General features: G+C 36.4%; 1 long non-coding RNA gene across 1 annotated transcript; it reads right to left on the bottom strand.

The window, feature by feature from the left end:
• Positions 1-437: 437 nt before the first annotated feature.
• Positions 438-22,454, bottom strand: LOC311427537. The gene is made up of 8 exons (XR_014687411.1): positions 22,348-22,454; positions 11,695-11,820; positions 10,473-10,672; positions 9,384-9,495; positions 5,885-5,993; positions 4,173-4,317; positions 1,378-1,948; positions 438-791 (listed from the first exon to the last, which is right to left on the bottom strand). It is a non-coding gene; the product is annotated as an uncharacterized lncRNA (long non-coding RNA).
• Positions 22,455-22,759: the final 305 nt, after the last annotated feature.

The following is a 22,759-nucleotide window of genomic DNA, read 5'->3' as shown; positions in this document are numbered from 1 at the left end:
ATTAATTTTGAAAACTAAACCATCTGGAGCATTAGCTGCTTAATTACAGCAGAAAGAGTCATGAATGAACAATGCAAAACACTTTCTATTTTCTATTTCAGGATTCAGATTTTGTCTGAGCCTTTTTATTTCTAGATTAAATAAAAGTAAATAAATAAAAAAAATCAAGCAGTCACAGTATATTATTCGTTCAGTTTTGTTTGTGTTTCCTTCCAAAGTAAAAACAACCCACTCCCCCCCCCCCAAAAAAAAAGGAAGAAAAACACAAGCACAACAGAAAAACAAAGAAAAAAAATCATTGTCCACCCCAGAAAACAAGAAATATACCCTAACTAGGCAGTGATAAAAATTCAGTTTGTCTTCATAAAGCTGTGATGACAAAATTCAGCACATATAGATGAGTCTTGAAGAAAAATAATCAAAGAAAGATGTTTTGTTTCTCAGTTTATTATTGCATTTAATGCAATTTTTCCCCACTGGGTTGTAAATCACTTGCCTTTTTGTCCTTTCACTCATTCTAACCATTTCTGGTCCCAGGGCAAAACCCAACTTGAAAAAAATGTGGACTTGATGAGTTTACTCTGCTTGAAACAAGGAAGCCATTGTCCCTTATGCCCCAGGCAACTTAAAATACAATGCCCCTATCCTCCTTTGCCATGAGACCTTCAGTCAACTTTCCCCATGGTTTATGACAGCTGAACCAACAATTAGGCCTGAGGCATTCAAACATGACATTTGAAATAGAGGTTGCGCTGGCATCTGTGAACCCTGTTGTGTGCTGTGGTTGTCTCCTGCAATATAAAGGTACAAAGGTAGATTTAGAAGATGCTGCTTCAACAAATAATTTTTCATGTCTGCTTTTTCACCATTATTTTTTTTTGCAAGTGAGAGAGAAATTTCATGTTTGCTCCACATAGCATGCATCATGCATTTTTGCCAAGGGGAATTTTACTAAATATTTTTACAGATGTCCCTCTTCTCCCAAATATGATGACACAGTGCTAGATAGAGCACTCTTCCACAGCATCCCAGGGCATGTCTCAGCCCTGAAACTGTTCCCTGTTGCATGCTGATAAAGAACAAATGCTGTCTAGCAGGTTTTTCCTGAAGAGAAACTGTCTGATACAGCAGATTCCCACAGCATGCAGTGTGTGCTCTACTGAAATCCCAAAGTCACCAAGTGTTGGTGTGACTAGCCAGAGGTGCGCAAAACAGACCTGAGATGTTCTACATTTATGCCAGCCTTCTCTGCAAAGGGGTACCGTGAGGCAGAAGATTGAATTCAGGTACAACCACAATTAAAGAAGAGCCACACAGATGAATGAAATGTTTCTGCACATGTGAATTTGCAGAATCTGGGGATCTGGGTGTACTTACAGGTCACTTAAGCAGACCCAGTGGGAGGCAGGTGATGACGCTGTTGTCAGTTTTTCCATGCTAGCATTTCTGTGGTTGTTTCTGGCATGAAGTGGTGAGGTCTATCAGCAGAAAAGATGGCTCTCTTCTATGGGATAAGCCACACCTGCATGAAAAGCTATGTGTAGACTAACAACATTTTTTGGGTGGTTACCTTCAGAAACAATAGTTTTCAGAGTGCCAAAGAAACACATTGCAAGATTCAGGGATGGGATAGACCACTAATAAGCAGTATTAACACAGGAAGGGAAAAAACAAAGCAGAACAAAACAACAGCAACCCACAGTTTTTAGTGACTGACAGATTGACAAGAGATCATGATTGCTCAACATAATATGGGAGACTAAGGGAAACAAAAAGACAATAGAATTTATATGAGTTTGTATAGCTAATCAGTGACAGAGTAGAAATAAATTCCTCATTTCTTATGCTCAGAGTGCTAGGTCACAGTGCCTTCTATCCTCTTAGGCAATACATTTCTTGGAGATCTCTGCTTACTCCCCTGGTAACAGGTCCCGAGCAGTTTTGAAACCTGTATAAAATAATATAGGGCTCAAATTAATATCATTTTAGCAGAGTGAATTGTTCAAACAGGTAAAATTAATGTCTTTCCATATCAGCCTAAACATTCAGATACTAATTGTGTACTGTTTTGAGCAGGTTAGTGCAAAATTTAATTTTCACTCACCCATCTGATTCAAGGAGAGTGTAAAATATACTTGTTACACTAATTTCATATTTTACAGTAATTCACTAGGGATGAGTTCCTAGAGTTGAAACAAATGGCTGAAAATAACTAGTATTTAGGACTACTAGCACAGTAGACACTAATAACTTCATCAACATCAACAACAACAAAAAATAACCACCACCACCAACAGCAAAAAACACCCCAAAATTGCCTAGAAATACTGGTCAGAAATAAAAGAAAAACAGAATGAATAGAGGAAAAACATTTAACTCTTCATAAGCTTTTCTTTAACATGTCCCCAAAGCAAACAAATGCCTGAGACATGGGGAGCCATATCGCAGAAAAATTTCACCACTAAAATACTTCAGCAACCAGATATCCTTCAATGATTTTAGTTTTGTCATGGTTTGCCACAGAGAGTTCCAGGACATACTGAGCAAACTGACTGGCTGCCACACAAAAATAAACTTCACAACGTTTTACTCTCACCGTGCTTCAGTTTATTTTTTTCACTTGGTAAAGATGTGTTTCACTTAAGTGATATATCTTTTTAATCAGCATAAATAGGGTAACAGAGAATGCAGCACACCGCTTAAACACACCTCCTTCAGCAAAGCACACAGACATATGTTTATCTTTAAGAAGGTGAATCATTCCAGTAAATTAAGCAATGATGAAATGGAATGACTACAGCCAAGTTCATGATTTTGTACTTGGATGGACCAAGATGCCACCTAGCTATTGTTTCCCTTGTGCTCTCACGTCAAGCCTCTGTTTAAATCATTTGCTTTATTTGCACACCTATCTTGTGCTGGTAAAACATGCAGCTGTATTGCAGTAAGCAACAGTTCTTCATTGTGCTCAAGAAAGTTTTGGTCTTTTCAAATAATACCTTTTTGTATTCTGTAGAATATGACAAAGAAAGGCAAAATAACCCTTTTGTAATGCCCAAGAGTCTCGTTCCTTGCTTGGGCTGGCAAACAACTACTACTAAGCTTTTCTTCTGCATGTGTCATTTTGCTGGACTGTGCCCAAATGAGAGTGGAAATAGAAGTAACAGCAGTTGTGGTTTATCTGCAATAGGATTACCAGATTTCCTATGACAGTTCTTGGAGGCGGATCACTCCATTCTGCTCCACTGGAGGAGATTTGATGCCTCATCAAGAGAGGAAAGTCTCCACAGAAGCTTTTCTTCAACAGCATCCTCAGTTTTTTCCTACTGTCTTGTATAATCTGCTTCCTATGCTTTCTCACCTGCCCTGCCCTTATGTGCCTCCTTTCCGTTATTCTGGCACTGCCAAGGGAGCTGCTTTATCTCCTGGACTGCTGTGCCAAGCTGCCCCACCCTGCCTTCATGAAGGTGTGGCCATACACTTACAGTTTTCTATCTGCAACATCTAGAAAGCCATTTCTTATCCTCTCTCTTCATTTTTGTCTCCCCATCTTCTTGACCTATGAATTCAATGGATTCTTCCACACATGGAAACAATCCTCTTTCTCCATAGTCAGAGTATATAAAGTATAACAAAGCAAAACTGGTCTTAAAAAAATATGACAAAGATGTGCTTGCAGGAGAGAGACCTTTATGTCCCTTATCCTCACTGCCATCCCAGCTTTTCCATGGCTTATATGTAATGTACAATGCAGTAATTTGGCCATCCCTGACAGCTATCAAGGCACCCATGTCGCCCCTTTCAGGCTCTTTCTTCCTCTTCCTTGGCACAGCAACAGAGAGAATGGTAGCACTGGCTGGGGCTAGATGCATGCAGTCATCCCAGCCAGCAGGCAGCTGTCAGACAAGATGGATATGGTTGTTTTCTCTACTTTTCTCTCTAAAACTAGTGGGGACATTATTAGAATAAATAATAATAATAATAATAAAAAAAAATCTAAGCTGTTAAATGTTTTAAACATATGGGAGCTTCATTACCTCTTTCCTCTGTCAAATTCAGTGAAATTGACCAGAAAGGAATCTAACAATGAACAGTGGGGGATGATGAGAGGCAAAGTAATTGCATTGACCTTGTTTCCTCAAATGAAACAAACACACACACATACTCCTTACCTAAACTTTTCTGACATCATTTGACCTCCATGGCTTTTTGTCTTTGTTGCATAGCACCATCTTCTGTAACTCAAAATCACAGTCCATGCTGTCTGGACGTCAGTGGTGACATTTTATGTAAAAAGATAATTTAACCCTTTGACATCTGGAAGAACGTAGTTACATGCAATATGATAATGAGAAGGAAATGACAGATGTATAACCCATGACAGTGAGCTTTGACTCAACTAATACTTTTTCCAAAGTAATTTTATTTAACAACTAACTACATTTTGGCATATTAAATCTAAAATTGAATGTTGGAAAGAAGAGGAGATTGAATGTACTTTAATCTCCTAGCAAAACCAATTACTACATAACAATGATACAAGTTTTGATAAAGCAGAACATAAGCTGTGTATTATATTTAGCTTTATTGACCTTTGGTTTACACTTGAACACTCCCACTCCACTTACAATAGCCATTTATTCAGATTTTTTTTAAAGTTACTGCTGTTACAAACAGTCTCTGGATGATTGCCTCAAGAAGTTACTCAATTATTTATAATGCTGATGGAGAAAAGCAATATATTCTGAGGAAGACACCATTAATTAACATGTCTTCTTTCTTATCACTACCTTTTTCACATTTGAATCCCATTGTCAAGGATGTTCTAATTCATTAATAACTCAAGCAAGTGAGTTTTGCCACACTCCAAAACACAGCATTTGTTGACTGGAATATAAAAGGACTTGTATGTTATCTTTTCTTGAGCAAGAAACCTCACTTTAATATGATATCATAACACTTAATTATTTTGGAGTTTATTTTGAAATACAGCAGTTACTTCAATTTATTAGCATTTTTCTACCATTGTATAATTGTATATTTTGTATTGTATATTTTCTGATAAAGAAATTGTAGAATAAGTTTGTGGTCTCTGTGTTAACTTACTTTTGCTATAGGGAATTGCTTTATTGATGTTGTCACAAGTCACAAATCACTTATTTCATTCAAATCTGCAAATGGATTGCTCAGAGTAATCAGTCCCAAACCACCAATTCAATCCGTGATGCTGAGATAAACTCATTGCCCTCACATGCTGAGTCAAAAAATTTTCCAGCTTGCACATGATAGATGATTTCCTAAAACATTTATAAACTTGAGAATTCAACATTTTAATTTCTTATATTATAAACTAACACAATATCAATGAACCTTCTAACACCTCAACTCCTTTATATTGAGTTCTAAGGGAATCCTAATACAACACTTGGACTCAGGTGGGCAATGCCTTCTTCATACTGAGTAAACACTGCACACTAGGGTCAGAAAAAAATAAAATGTTGGTCAGACTGCAATGAACAGACTTGGAGGAGTTTATCTTTCCAACATATTCTTGCCCTGCCCCATCTCTGAACAGTAAAGCTGATCTGAATGGCTGTGTCTGTGTGGTACAGTAGGGAAAACACAGAACCTGTTCTCTCAGAGTCCTAGTCATATATGGAAGAGACTACTGAAACTCCCTCCTTTCTTGCACAACCATATTTTCCCAAAAGGAAGGTTTTCATCCTGTTATGTCTCAAAAGCCCTTTGAGACAAGGTTGGTAAAGGCACCCTTTGAAGTCAGGTTCACCCTTTGAACAAAGGGATTCTGTACATTTTGTAAGAATATTATGAAAAACAAAACAAAATAAATCAAAACAAAAGAAAAATCCACAACAATTCTCACTTTCTTTGTTACCATGAAGATTTTGACCTCTGAAGAAGGAATACAGAAGAAGCAAATAGTATTTTCTGGAATGTCAGTCATGCTTTGTTCCTCCATATGAAGATTATTTCTAAAGGTAGGTTCCAAACAGATATAAACATTTTGATTACAGAAAAGACAATAAATATATTCTAAACTTATGTTAAATGACAGCAGAAGAGTGCGAACAATAGGCCGTGCTTCAAAAAAACAAGGGGTAGTAAATGAGAAATGGTGACTTTCACAAATTAAAACCTTAAATATATTTAGTTAATTTTTCATTCAGCTCTGAATTCTTTCACTAAGCATTCTTTATGTCTCAAGACTCAGGCATCATGTCTGATGACCACTGATTAAAATCATTAATAATAGTAAACTGCACTGATTTTTATGGCTTCATTAGGATTGACACTGTCGAAAAGGCCTATTGAAAGACTTTCAAGGAGATTTCAATTATTCCATACCCAATATAAACATATGAAATAAAATTAAAAACATGAACAATATATATTTTTATAAGTGAAGGAACACAATCTGTTTTATATTTTTCCAAACGAGGAACATTTGGGAACAATTAACTCCAAATTATATATTTTTTAAAAATATATAACTATTTTTGAATTTTCTAAGCTGAAATGAAATGAAACAAACAACAACAAAAATTAAATAAATTGGAAGCCTAAAGTTTTCTTTAAAATGTTTCAAAATAGGTCAGACAATGAAATTCTATTCATGAAATATTTCATCCATATACTGAAACTTTGTGGTCTTTTGTCTCTGTATATCTGTGAAGCTCTCATCAGCATTACTTGGGTATAAAAGATGAAACATATGCCTTTTACAACTTATGCCTTATTGATAACAGTGCTTGCTAAAATGTACAGAATTTAATTGGTTCCTGTTTGATGTAAGAAACCTTTTTTTTTTTTTTTTTTTTTTTTTTTGGATGTATGGACCAAAATATTAGTCATTTAATTTAATTATTTTATTTTGATAATATTAGACTGTTCCACACAGTCAATTTTGCACATATAAAAGTGGAAGGTGGACATTGTCATATTTTGGTCCTTCCTGTTTTTCTTCTGTTTTTACTTCATGTAGGCATTATATGTGTATATCAAAAGGATTCTACTCCAAAGCACACCTCCAAAGGACAAATTTCAGCCTCAGGAAAATATCAGTGGTTACAGTCTTTGAAATAATAGATTCAGAAAGCTGGAAGGCTTGTGGCATCATGGCCCTGTGACAGTATTAGTAGCATGTATTAGTAACATGTAAGTTACAATAAGTACATTAGTAACAGTAACAGCAGTATTAGTGGCATGACCCTTTAAAAAGAATTGCAGTCTATCCCCCACAATCAGAACTGTTCTTCTTCCCCTCCTTCCTGGGGAAACTAGTAATTTTACTTCTCCTTTTGCATGAGAATTTCCAGTCTTGAGTGCAACTGGAGCCAAGGAGCTGTTCCCTACATATGTTTCCATAAAGGACAAGGTGAACTGGAGAAGGGAAAACAAAAACTGATGTGAACAAGATGACTGGCAAACCATGTTCTAAGTACTGTGAGTGTAAGGCACTGTCTGCTCCTCTGACCTGAGCTCAATGAGATTATGCCCTCTCTCCAAATATCATGCTATTTTCACTATACATTAAACACACCTGACTTCTCAGTATCATCTAATATATTTTTAGAATATTTCATTTCTATTTAAAACTTTTACTTTATCCTTCATTCTAACTAAAATTCACAGCGTGATGTTTCTACCAGAGTTTTAATTAGCTCTATTTTATTTTTGGTACTTATTGAATGAATCTTTTTGCACATCATAGTGGTATGGGGCTGTGGCAGCTTTTCTCCAGCATGAGATAAAATATGCATCACTACAGGCTGTAAATTCCTTTTTTAATATGCCTTAACAAAATTGCAGCTTGACTTTTCTTGTTGCTGATACTCAGAAGGGCAAGTCTGTTGACCTTTGCTGATGCCAGGAGCAAGAGTTGATATGAGCATGTGTCTCTGTTTTGTCTGCCTCTCCCTACTATTGTTTCAAAAGCTTTTTGGGTTAAGTAAGATATATACAAACTATTTATATGAGCTTTCATTTGTAAACCATTACTGACAGTTAAGGATGAATCTTGTAACCTAGAAGGGTTACTTTTTCCTCCCTCCCTCCCTTCCTTCCCTCCCCACAGTCTTTGGACATAATCTTTTCAACATTTTTTTTCTTGAGTGAAACACAAAGTGGTCCAATAAGTTCCAAAGACTATATTTCTTTTGAATTCATGGTACTTTTACAGTAGCCATATTCACACACTTATTCCGTCTGGACATATCCACCAAAAGGCAAAGAGAAGGGATAGAAATTTCTTTGTGAGGTCAAAGCTTCAGTACTGTTTTCTGCTCACCATGAAACCCCACTAAGTGGACCCTCTGGCAACACTGCACTTTGCCATCTTACTTGGAAAAGCTCGTTTAGAATCCTGGGCTTGATCCCCTGTTCTTGAAATTGGTTTTCTGAAGTTGGAAGCAACTCTTATTTACTTATTTATTTTTATTTTGACAAACATGGTAAGATTTTAACAGGGTAGAAGAGCAATCACTCTGCCTTTGCATAGTTTTGATGACATAACTGTACAGTCTTCCTGGTTACAACAATCTATCTTTATTTCACAGGGTGGATGGAAATCACTGAATTCACACCTAGTCACCAGCCTTACTTTTAATATATGATAGTCAATTCTTGTGTTCACATAGAATTTTTTTTTTTTTTTTTTAGTTCTCCTCACTACATTGTCCAAGAGCTTTGTAAGCATTGGCTTTATCCTTATAATCTCCATCAGATGAAGTGTTATTTCCCTCATCTAACAGTCGGGGAGAGATAAGTCATGGTAAAATCAAAGTGTTCATAAGAGTGCAGTAATTGTAGGTGTCTATTTTAATTGAGGGTGGAGCTGACTTTCTCAAAATGATTAGTTTTGCTAGATCATATTACAAGGTACACAACACAGATCTCATTGATTTTCCTAGCAACTCGGAGTAGTCAACATTTCCTTAGTTTCTGGTGGCATGAATATTCACCCTCACTGCAAGTTTTTCTATATTTGATGGCAGGTGGTCACTAGGGCATCCCTGGCAGAATTCCTCCAGATAATCTGCTTAGAAGGTGAGATTTAACCATTTCATGGTAAGAGAGGATGATCCAGTTCTTCCTCTCTTTTTTCTCTCCACTGGAACTGTGTGTCTGCTGCGAGATAATGAGGGGTCTGTCACTGCTGATCATATTCACTTATAAAAATTTAATGGAATTTTCAGTGTACAATTTTAACAAGTGTCCTTGCAAATCTCCTAATCTATTACCCCAGAAAGAAACAAAATACAACAGCAAAATTCCATAATTCAAAGACATTTTTGTTATTCATTACTAACATGCATGAATAAGAAAGCACCTAATTCCATAAAATCCTGCAAGGACTTTCTTACCTCTAGTAAAATAAGAATGGGGCTTCTTAAGTCCTCTGCTGAGGTTTGCTCCTTCCGTAGTATAACTGATATTGTTATATTGTCTCTGAAGTTTCCTGAAGCTAATAGAATCCTTGATGAAGTACAATACACAAATGGGGAAAAATATTTAGACCTATTTCTTAGAGTTTCCCATGCTGATATCTTAAACAGTGAAATCACGGAATCAATTTTTCTACAGCAAAATAAGAGCTATGCAGAAAGTGTTACTAGCGTTTGTGCTTGCCAAGTGCTGCTGCCTGCCTTCTCAACTCTTAGGCAGAATCTTTATTTAAACTATCATATAATCAAATATTTTACTTTTGTCCCATAAGAATAATATGTGGGAACCCTTCCCACAGCAGTCCATCACTGTATCCTTCTCCCTGCCCCCCCCCGCCCCAAAATAAAACAAAACAAAACAAAAATCATAACATCTCTGATGTGCTTAGAAACTCTTCAAAACCAGTACTGACTCCTTAAGGTTTCACACTGGGTTGGTAATTGGATTTATTTTTGCTTTTACTGGTATTTGTCTAGTCGCTGTAGCAATACATTTAATGGTTTCAAGGCAGCCCCAAGAAGTTCTCACGATGAGTTGCAAAAAATGAATAGAAAATCTGAGAAAGATGGACACTAAAACCAAACAACTAACTCCCAGAAAAGAGAAAAATATTTGCATAAATTTGTGGCTCTAAAGAAAGTCTGTGGAACACAAATTTGCATAATCTAAATGATGAGAAAAGTCAGGGAGACTAAAGAGTGTTTAGACATGTTGGTGCCAGGGCTAGCTCTTAACTTGCACAAATCACTTTGTAAGAAGAAATCCCATATGCCCTGATCCTGGAGCCAGAAAAAACACTAAGACAGATTTCTCAGATGAATGGGACAAAAGGCTGTAGTCTACTGGGAAACAACAACAAAAAGACTTGGGAGCTCTGTAACAGTATCTAGTAGAGTCACTGGACACTGTTCCATACTGAATGGATATACAAATTTTGGTAGCCCTTATCCTCTATGTTTAGGGATCAAGAGGTTGAGACTGGTCTATTATAGTCACCTCTCTCATACCCTTCTTACTGCTGAAATCCGCAAGAACAGATGAATCCTCATGCTGACTTCAAAACTTGGACAGAGATATGGAGTTGCACATCTGCCAGAAGCAGGAAGGCAGACAAGATCTGCAACCATGGCAATGTTGTGCTTAGATACTCTGACACTCCCCCAGTGTTAGGGTATGACTTCTGCTGAATGCTAAAAACTGAACGGCTCTGCTGGATAAAGAAAGAAAGGTTCTCTTGAAAGAGAAACAAGTAAGGTTTCAGAACTGCAGACATCCCCCAATCCACTATGTTTAATGACCCTTTATGTTTAATTTCTGTAGTTATCTAGATTTAAGTATTAAAAAGGCAGCACCAGTGGCACTTACTGAAGAGTATCAGAGGCTTCAAAATCCATTATTCCTCATTCTTTTCTGTTCCCTTTAAATTTAATGTTATTAAAATTAAAATATATGAAAGGATGTATCCTGTCAACTTTACTCTTTCTGTAAAGTATGTAAATGTCTAAGATACCGTAAAAATAAACAGTTTATGTTTTTCAAGGTCTACTCTATGTTGAAACATATGAACAGGCAGTACAATTCAGTAAAATATGTGCCGAGTTTGCTCTTTAAAATTTAAAGCCTACACAAGGAATGTTATCTTTAAACAGAATCTTAACAGTGAAACAGTGTTTAATACATGGGGTCATGATATGAAATATACACACCAAGGTTGGCTAACTTAAGAACACTTGCTGAGTTCAGAATCTGCCAGTTCATACCACAAAAAGTCTTCTGCTTACCCTTACCTTTAGTATACTTTGTTTTTGCTACTTATTTGCTGGTGTTTGAGAACTTGCCTATTCTCTGCTTAGCTATGAAATACTGGAAGAAGTCAAGGAGGAGCTTCCATACTCCAGGCATCTCTACAGCCTTAATGCAACTGAGGATATGTTATTGGGTCTTATGTGAAAAGTAACAGCCACAATTCGTATTAATTGATGATAGCATGTTTCTAGGGAAATTTCTGTGCTTTGTGAATAAAAGAAACTCATTTGGAAAACAGGAACTGCTATCATCTCTTCCACAACTCAGCTTGCCCAGATTACAGGGTTTATACTCTCACATGGAAGAAGATTTCTTTAAAAGGATTTATATGAAAAAACTCTTTTTAATCGGGTGGAACTGGCTTAATGAAAAGACTCTCTCCAAGTTGTGATTAGTTTACCATAACACCAACGTAATCCGTACCATGTGCAGCAAATTTGAAAGCTGTAACATGCACCTGTTGATGTTTGCCCAAAGCAGCATAAAGAGTTGACTGTGCTTCCAGAAAGGTGTTGAGTAAGTTTTTCTTCACAAAGAAGGCACTAAATACTTAAAGAAGAATGATTAGAAAGACATGTATCATAGAGGGATAAAACATTACAGCATCATATCACCCAGTCATTTTAAAGCACAGAGAAAAATCAGGCAGAAATGAAATTATTTTAGCATAAATTAAAGGCAGTGTACTTTATCTATTTTATACCTTTAAAATCTTTTAACTGGCCTGTGCTAGTAACATATCATTTATTTTGTGCAAGCCAAGGCCACAGATACATACAATTTGTAGTCATAATAAATATTTTACACTTCAACAGTATCTTAAATCAGAGGATTTACAAGTACCTTAGAGCCAAATAATACTTTTATTTCACAATAACACTGAACAAAGCTGTTTATTTTCCTAATCTGACAGGTGGGAAAATAAGATAACTTGGATAAAGCTCACTTCTTTGCATGGTCCACCACCCTCTACTTGCACCCTTTGTGTGGGCTCCCTGAATAGGTGTCAGCTGCACCTTCCTGCCTCAAGGCTAGTTCAGCTCTTGGGATTAGGATGCAGCTCTCATATAACCCAGCCCAACCTTTTAATCTTCATCATACTCTTTTTACCAAGTGGTAAACTTTAGACTCTAAAGACCTGTTGAATGTGGACTGAATGATATATGCACAGAATACAACATTTATAGTATCCATTACTAGGGAATGAGATAAATGTTGCAGTTATCAGGTGTCATCTAGGGGACACATGGCAGGAACTAAAATTTTGTCTGTGTTAGAGCAATGTTGCAGAGTGCTTTGGATAGCAATCATAAATGACATTCAGGAACATCTGAACACTAGATGCTTTCAAAGTTATTCTTAAGGGACTGAAATCTTTGAGAAAACATTTCCTTTGTAAATACATTTCATTAACAATGTCAGACAAGGTGACTCTTTAACACCACAGCAAACACTAGAAATTCCAGCATAATCACAGTACCTTATTAAACATCAAAAATAACTTCAATGCACAGGCATGTTCTGGTGTTGCCAGCAGTAACAAAGGAAATGTTGCAGCATCTGATGGGCTCAGTGAGTAGCCCTTGGGACACAGGGATGTAAGAAGCATCAGGCCTTTAGAAGCATTGCGAAGAAAGTCATGAAAAAAGTGGCCTTGTAGCATTCCTGAATGGAAAGAGCTGAAGTGCTTGTCAGTAGATCATGACTGCGTTTGCTGGCTTTACAATGATGCTGATGGCATGAGAATATTATTGGTACTTAGTTAAAAGAAATAAAATATAACCTCCACAGACCTTACAAAACCCATAAATTAACACAGAAACAAATCAAGACATCATAAGTAGCTTCACTCTGCAGTATTTAAGATCATTTTTCTTTTTTAGAAATTTTAAAAAGTAGCTCTAAAGTGGCATTAATGACACAACATTCTACCAGGAGCAAGATATGTCCCTCATCACCAGCCTCAATAAAAGCACTCTGATGTGACTCTAACCCTTTTCCCAAAGATTCACTGGTATTCCATAAAAATGCTATCTTCACACAAACAAAGTATTAAAACTAAATCTTAGGAAACGCTGCCACAATGCATAGGAAATAACACTATTTTACCCACAAATAGATAGAAAAAGATAGTATTGCAATATATATATATATAGGCTGCACCCATAAGTTAGTATTCAGAGCTTGTCTGAGCCTGCAAAACATGTCCATCCTCCCCCACAAAAATGTAACCTATTATTGTCCACAAAGCAAAGATCCAGCCTACAGATTTGGAGAACTAACCGGGAAGATTACTTTAGGTTAACTAGAAATGTAAACAGTTTCTGTCTGAATAACTTGTGTCCATTCATTTGTACATTTTTGTGTATGAGCCATTTATTGGCCTGATTCCCTGGTCTCCAGCCATTTGTAAGAAAAATGCAGTAACAAAAATAACGTACTGTGCATTGGTTTACATTTCCAAGCCCTATTTTAATAGGGCAGTCAGCTAGAACTACTCTTTCAATAAAAGCAGGGATTCTTACTTATTTTTCCTAGAACTCTGCCATGCAGAGAAAATCAGAGGGAATCCTCTGCAGCATGAGAATTCTGGTGCTCAAGGTAAAGCCTACCATCTTTAAAGGTTACATGCTGCATTAAATATTAATCAGCCACTGTGCTCTCTCTATAAAGTAACAAATAAAATGTATTTCCTGGTATAAAAAGGAAACAAAGTTAGAAATCATTATATACAGACCGTAACTCTAATGTTTTCTTTCATGAAAGCTTACTTTTCATTCCATTTACAATTAGACATATTTCAAGTCATCAATCATAAGACACTTTCTCCTCACCACTCTTGAGAGTGATATTTATGTGTATTTCTTTCATACTGCTTTGAACTCTTTTTAGTGGAGATTATTCAGACATCAGAATTGCCTATACTCTATACATTAATCTCTGCTTTTTACCCAGCCATGAAAATCACTTTTGTGAGGTATGTTTTTTAGATTTATGTTTATTTTTCAGTTTGTAAGTCTATTTCATAATCTGAAATGAGTGTTTTTAATAAAAATATTGCATTTAGGAAAAAGAGGTTAGAAATACTTTCTGTTTTTCTAGAAGCGTTAAAATGGTGTTGTAGAAGCCAGTTTGCATTTCATAGTGCTGCTTCTCTCCTTTGTTTTTTATTTAATTACTTAATTTATTTTATTTATTTTTATTGTTGTGAAACTCCTGATGACATATGCATTAAACATGCTCAGTACCTCCTAATCTCACAAGAGTAAATTTTCTAGTTTATCCATGGTGATAAAGAATATATTAAAGACTTTACCATGTTGTAAATTTTTTTAAACTTGAAAACGTTCATTGTGGAGCTTTAAGTTTGCACAGAACTACCAAGGAGAAAGGGATTTGGCTTTTCTAATAGCAAATCCCAGAAATAATCTTATACTTTAAAGAATAGCCTGTGATACTTATTAGTGATCAGAATTGTTCTGTATGGTCAAATGTAATTGGCACAAATGTTCTTAGCTTCTTTACATCATCTGAACAGTTTAGCAGCAAAAGAAATGAAAACCAAGAAGAAACTATAAGGATGACTTTTCCAATGTGAATCATAAAAGCTGAGACAGTGACAGAGTGGTTTAAGAAAAAAAGATGTTGTAGCAAGGATAACTTTTTCTTCCGGAACAACTTGATATTATGCCTCACGCTCAGAGTTATAGAAATTACACCATACAAATCAGCTCCTGAGTAATGAAGTAAACAGAAGTTACATATGGAGATCAAGATTCAGACTGACTGAAAGGTGCATAAATACTGCACACAGTGACGCTTTTCAATGGGCTATTTTCTGATATTAATGACAGGTGACACCAGATAGACAGATGATTCTAACATGGCTATGCATGCCTTGTGTGCAAGCACACTATCTGGCCATAAATGCTAGAAAAATTGTGGTATAATTTTTAATGTACACAGCATGAAGTTTTACAATTTTCTAGAATAATCAAGATGGATATCCTTGGCGATTGTCCTGATTTACTTTTTGAAGCCACCTAGGACTTCAGTATAATGTACAGAATGACTGCATATCTTCTAATTAAAAGCTCCATTAGATCGGTATTATTTATTTTCAGTAAAACTTAAAATAAGTCTTACAGCAAACCGCCTAGGGACATCAAATGAGCCAGTGGGCATTTGCTTTTTTCATTCAGTCTGGATGACAGAGAATACTTCCTAGAAAGAGATCAACATCTGCCATCTCTGTTGGATTTATGGTCAGCTGACAGACTGCAGACACAATTTGGGAATACTCAGCACCTTGCTGGGTACTACTGTATGTATCAAATCAAAATCTACCCTTTTATTTATTTATTTGTTTTTCTCCAGGAAGCTTATTAGATTTACTTCCCATTTAACATATATAATAAATAAGCTATTGTGTAGTATATTCCAGCTCTGAACGGGAATGTGAGCATATGTTAAAGTAGAAATTTTTTTGGATTTAAACTGAATATAAGCAAACAACTGTTCAATGGTGTAATGGCACAATTCACATTCTTCTCATCTTGTTCATGTTGAACTTGGTTACACAGTGATTGTTATGGATGTGATGGGTTGTAGTAACTGGGGGTTAGTAGCTCTGTCCTTGTAGATTTATTGGGAAAAAAGCAATCTAAGTCAGGGACTTCAGTGTTGCCCCTTTTTTTTAAACAATCCCTTTTTCTCCCTCTTACCCAGAAGAGATTAAAGGTCTTTCACTCTCCTTGCCCTGCAGTAGGAAATATTTTCTGGCATTCATAATAATACTTTTGAAGATCCTGTTTCTGGGGTAGCCTCATTGTATTATTAAGTCTCCCTGATTTTAATACTGCTGTTCTCAGAGAAGCTCATAGGGAATTTCACAGGTACAGATGTAACATAGATCTGTGAGCTTATGGGTTCAGATTCAGTCAACAGAAGTCAGACTTCCTGGGCACCTCCACGGTTCACAGGCTAAAGTACACACCCATCTCACTACTCTATCTAACCAAGGCTTTAGAGAATAAAGTTTAAACTCTAACAGGTGACATTTGATGCACATATTTGTGGCATAGTACTGCCAGCTGTCTGGGGAATTTATTCTCATAAGAATAGATTTCCCTGTCATGCATCAACTTTGTCAGGGTCTTAGGAGAAAAACCAGAGGAGGAGAAACAGTTGCTAAAATATTTGCCGTACATCTCTGATCAGATGGCAACAGCTGCTTGCAATCAAAATGTATCTCTCTTTATAGGGTATTCACGTCGCAAATAGAGAAATGCTTTCTGCTTATTAAAAATGAAGACAATTTCTTCTGAAAATAATAACCACAGAGAAATTGACCCCTTTGATTACTCCATGAATGGCACAGACATGGTCTCCATTCCCATATGTATTAGGAATAGAGGGTTTGCTTCTCCTAAGACCATGAAACAGGGTTATTGCAGGATGTACTTGAGGCTCAGGGCACAAACAAGAAGTAGAAACAAGAAGCCTTGTTTCTCCACACCAGCGCCTTCATTTTCTGGGTCTTCCTCTTGTTCCTTGGCAGAAAATACTACTGGATTAACCATGACACCTTTCATACAACTCCCACGTCTGTGTCTAGTAATAATGTACAAATGGAAATGCTGTTTCAGAAGAAATTCTGATCTTGAATAAGACTACAAGACTGGGACTCATTCTTCCTTTTCCCATGTGCACCTCTGAGCATGAACAAAATGCATAACTTCACCTGGCATCATAGTGAGGAAGGCAGGATCTACCTGTGGATGGCATTATTTGCACCGGACTCCTAGTACAATTATTTCTCTCTACCCATAAAAACTAAGAGTTTAAAGGAGCGCTTATTTGAGACATCTAGGTGTACTTTTAGGATCAGTAATTGAAAGATAAATGTACTATAAATGCAAAACATTTGGGTTTCTGTTCATAGCCAGAGTCAGATTCTGTCTCTGGCCAACTAAAGTTCTGGATATAAATCCTAGAAAAATATCTTTAGTTGCAGTCAACTGCCAAATAGGAAAGAGTGAATAGATAGGAGTTAGACACAGACACATGCATATTTTTTGTGAGAAGTGGAATTTGTTTTAGAATGTTCATATAATTAACACAATCAAGCACAGAGCTTGTGCTATTGTGTTGTTTGTAACACTGCAAAAATCTGTTCTACTTAAAAATAGAATTATTATGCTGTGTTGCTGTCTTATGAAGATATATCAACCATAAAAATAAATAAATAAATAAATAAATAAATAAATAAAATTGGCACAATATATGGGAACACTTTTGAGGCTGCCATTAGAAAAATCCGGACTGGCACATTTGCCAAGATACAAGAGAGAAAAACTAACGAGCAAAGCAAAATAGCAAAATTTTGCTTTTACTAATTATTTGTAAGTACCTGTGATTGCTGAAATGCTAAAGGAAATCTAATGTTAAAAAAAAAAAAAAAAAAAAAAAAAAAAAAAAAAAAAAGAGAAATGTCTTCAGTCAAATAAACTTTTGGGTAGGAAGGGCTAGATTTCAACTGTGCTTAACTTATCCATCAACAATAAGCTTCAAGAGAAAGTGAGCCCAGCCGTGTAGAAAGGGAAAAGAAACATCTCATTGTTATTACTTCAATCTCTAGGTCCAAAGGAAAAATGCAAGACAGGCTACAGTTTATGTTTTTGAAATATAACTGTAAATTGTAACAGCCACACTGTGTGGTTTGCAGTTTCATTGCATCAATTCAAAACAGCCCCAGACAACAAATTTCTAAAGTAAGTTTAATATTGATCACACTTCATTTTTCATATTTTTAACTCCACTGACAACTAGGGGCAAACTAATCTATTGTAAAACAGGCATTCTCCATTTGCTGTTGGAATGAGCATCCCCTTGAGTGGAAGGTAAAACTCACATCTTAAGCCTTATAAGCAAACCCAAAAGCCCAATTGCAGTTTGGAGTTCTGTTGAGGAAAGGTAAGTTCTACAGAATTATATGCGCTGTAGTTCAGGCTCCAAAGAACTCACTATGCCATTCAATTTTTTATGAACTACATGTTTCACATTTGCAGGCAGAGAACAGGCCATTCCTAGTGTTATGTACCTTACTGCTTTCTGTATCCTAAGATTTTGCATCCACTCCATTTGGAACAACAGCATAAGAGTAAAGAAGAAATGAAATAAAAATCCTTCACTTTCTGAAACATAAGGATTCTTATTTTAATGAGAATGAATGCAAAATTCTTAATAGTAAAGTTGCTGATTCTATTGTAATGATACAAAAAATTGCTCTAAACTCACAAAGACAGACAGCTATAAAATATCAGATTAGGTAGTTTAAGTCCACACTGTGCAAGTCAAAGAAATTGACAGCTAAACATACACATACATTGCACATACATGTATATGTTTAAGAAAACCCACAAACAAGGACATGTGGCTTTTGAAATGTCAAATTCAGGTGTCTAAAATAGAGCAGCAAGTGTTTATGCAAGATAGAAGTGTGTCATATCAATTCTGTAGCACAGGTGGATTTACAATCTCCAGTGGAAATTGCATTCCACTTTCCTTTTCAGCAGGAAAGATGCTGATTAGAATTTGGGATGCTAAGTAAAAATAAGGTACAAAGCAATGCCTTACTGAAAAAGAGAGTCCAGGAAAGAGGAAGGGGAAAGGTCTGTTAAATGTTAACCTTTTGATACGGTTACTTTGAACTCCTGTGCTTCCTGCTCTACAGAGATAACAACCATCTTTTTGGAGTTAGGACTATCAGTTTATTGTACATATGGACAGTGCATAACACAAGGAGGGCCTCAGTCCCCAGAAGAAGAACTAAAGTGCAGAAATAGTTGCATAGGAAAAACAGCTACATTTGTTATTTTAGTATTTAGACTACTATCTCTATCTCTCCAGAAGACTTTATGACTTAAAATCTAGTACTGAGAAAGTAAAACAAAGTTCTTTTTAAATTAAATCATGGTACAGAAATGTCACCCCCACTACAGCTCATCTTTTAGGTCTCTCCAGAAGGTAAGACTTTTTACTTTCTATCTAACTATTCTGTTGATGGATTTTGATTTAATGTACAATGTACCAAAATAATGATTGGCCACTATTTGGCACGTGCAGAATAATTTGTTCAGCTTGGGATGTTTGATGACTTTTATGATGGCTATGTGTGGTGGTTTTACTCAGGTGGGCAGCCAAGCTCCACCACAACCGCTCTCTCACTTCCCCTATCCTCGAAGAGGAAGGGGGAGAAAATACAACACAGAGAACTTGAGGTTTGAGATGAGAAAGGTTTAATTAAAGGGAAAGGGAACGGGGAGAAAAAAGAAACAAGTCCTCACGGAAGCACAGAGAGAGGGAAAAAAAATATTATTCTCTACTTTCCATCAATGAGCGATGTTTGGCCACGTCCTGGGAAGCAGGGCCTCAAAACGCGTAGCGGTTGTTCAGGAGGTACAGCCCCCTCCCCCACGAAAGCCCCCCTTTTTATTGCTGAGTGTGACATCAGGTGTTATGGAATATCCCTTTGGTTGGTTTAGGTCAGCTGCCCTGGCAATGTCCCCTCCCCATCACTTGCCCACCCCCAGCCTGCTGACTCTTGGGGGCTTGGAAGGAGTCCTGATGTTGTGCTAGCACTATGCAGCTATAGACACAACACTGGAGTGATATCAGTGCTGTTCCAGCCGCAAGTGCAGAGCAGAGCACTGTGTGGGCTGCTGCAGGGAAAAGGTGACTCCAGCTCAGACACTATGGCACTACATTTGTTTGACTAGTAGGATGAACATACAGTAAGAAAGATGCCAAAAAGCAAATTCATGATGAGAGAACTGACTTGAAAACAAAATCAAAGAGAGTTGTTTGTAGAGGCAATCTTTACTGATTGAGCAGTCAAAACAATAACAGGCACAAAAACTATCCAGTCTGCTACAAACATAAAAACAAGTTTGTAATACTGTGGGTATCTTTGCTTGTCACTGCAATTTCTTTTACAAAACAGTAACTTTTTTTTTGTTTTGTCTTTAACTCTCCCTTCCCCCCCCCCCCCTTTTTTTTTAAAAAAAATAAATATATATTTCTTATACAAGATGGTTCTCGGGCAAAATTATGCACAGTTGTTAAGGTGATGCTCATGTCTCCATGTACACTTATTTAAGTTAATTATGTTTTTAGAGAACTTCCTTACTTCTCACTTCCATAGTGCAACAAGACAGAACTTGTGAGAATACATACATCTACAAACATAAAAATGTAGTGTTAAAATTTTCAGAATTCTTGGCCAGGTAGAGGTAACAGGTGTGAATTCAAATCAGTGACGCATGCCAATTTACATATATGACTCTTTGTTCTCAGCTGAAGGTCTGTCGTTCTGCTTATCAAAATGACTTCACATAAATTTTCCTAATACTGTATTTACATTTTCAAACATATTATTTTGTACCTATTTTAGGACTTCAGTAATTTTTTCCTCAGTCTTATATTGATTTCCCAGTACCTTATCTCCCATTAAGATTTAATTCCACTTCTGGTATTCTTCATCAAAAGGCTAACATCTCACTCCTATGGATCGCCTCCTATGGATCTCTTTCTCCTCTACCCATGAAGAGCAAGAAGTTGTTTCTTGTAGCAAATGCCTAAATACATTCACTAGCATGGCAAGATGTTCTGATAACAGATGCGACACAACAGCTGGAGAGATTTTTTTTTTTTGTATTTGAAATTTATGCTTGAGTCTATCTATGTTCAGCCAAATAAATCTCTGGCATTGCAAATATAAGTTCTTGAGGATGCCTTTTACTGTACACTACAGATATATTTCTGATGTATGATGTATGTTTTCTCTAAGAATTGGTAGGCATCATACCCCAACAATCTAGCACAAAGCACACAATTTTAGGCAGAACTTTATAATATTGAAGTAACGTTTATATATGGAATATCTTCACATAGGGGTCAAATTCCTATAGAAAATTAGCTACCTAAACCCTTCTATAGCAGAAGTGGAATTCTCTACAATTTCAATGACTTTGGGTCACTCTCTGGAAATGTGAGAATACACAAACTCTGACAAATCACTCGTACCCCAAGAACTTGCCTAGGTTGTCCACAGGGAGTTTAAGAACTATCTCAGGACTTCTCAGAAGTGACCCTAAATTTTCTCAAGAATGAAACAACTCTAGAACATGCAGCAAAATGTGAGATATCATTACGGTCATTTATAAGGGACAGTAAGAATTTCTTATGCATTTATTTTTTATTTCTCTTCAACTTAATTAAAAAAAAAAAATCTTAGCTTCACATACACTTATGGTAGCCTCTTAATAAAGGTTAAAATCAGGTAAAAACAAAAACAAAAGAAAACAAACAAACAACAACGAAACAACAACAACAACAACAACAACAAAACACCACAGTATATCTTCATTTAAGATTGTAGTAGACTTACACCTGGCTGTTTCTGTTGGTGTCATCCCTGTTCCAGCTGCTTTTTTTTTTTTCCCCCCCAACCACACCCTCAGACTCCTCACCAACACCAGAAGTTGAAATTCTTGTTTCAGTTTCTTGTTGCACACCTCTAAGACAGGCTAAACATCATGAAGATCAACATATACCAAGCAGCGCAAGGAGGGGAATGAAACATCCTCCCCTGTTATAATTTCAAATGCCTAAATTATACAAAGGCACAATCTTGGAACATATGTTTCTGGAACACTACCAGGAGAAAACCAAGATTCTATCTGTTTCTAAAAACAATCTAAAAACAATCTACTACTTTAGTTCTGTAATGCACAAAAAAAAAAAATACCTCCTTAAGAACAGTAATTCTTTTTCTTAAGTTAGAATTTCATGGGGAAAATTCTGACCAGCTTCCAGTTTCACCAGACCCTACTTTTTCACAAGAGTTCCTTTGATGCTCAAACTGTTGTGGTCCCACCTAGATGCTGCCTAGGCCCTTCATTACAACACATAGGAACAGCATATGAGATCAGATATCAACTTTATAGCAGAGAATGAGGACACCCTTTAACCAGGTGGCTCCAGAAGTCAGTAAGCTTCTGGCAGCATGCTTACCCACAGACAACCAATTTTTCACAGCTTAAAGTCCATATACATGTAGAAGAAACTCATTTTCCTCTGTTTTCCTTCTGCCTGCTACTCTCCTTACTTTACTTGCCCTCCAGGGAATCAAGCACCTGGAACCAATTAGATGAGCCCATATTCTGAAAGGCTCTCCCAATAACTATTAAACACAAATGTGGGATTTCAGGTAGCAGCTGCAGATGTTCTGGATAGAGATAATAGGATTTTAACTCTTTGCCTTCTGTTTACCAACCTGGAGAAAGTCATCCCTTTATGAGGTTAATGTAAGTGTATAGGCTTAACTTATATGGACAAAAAATTTAAGTAAATGGATGACTTTCTATGATGTATAACAAGTCATTTCATGCAGAAGTGTTGAGAGCATTTTTTTTTTTTTTAATAA

This window comes from Aythya ferina (assembly GCF_964211825.1).
Source record: "Aythya ferina genome assembly, chromosome: Z".
NCBI lineage: Eukaryota > Metazoa > Chordata > Aves > Anseriformes > Anatidae > Aythya > Aythya ferina.
This window is presented reverse-complemented; position numbering and strand designations above follow the sequence as displayed.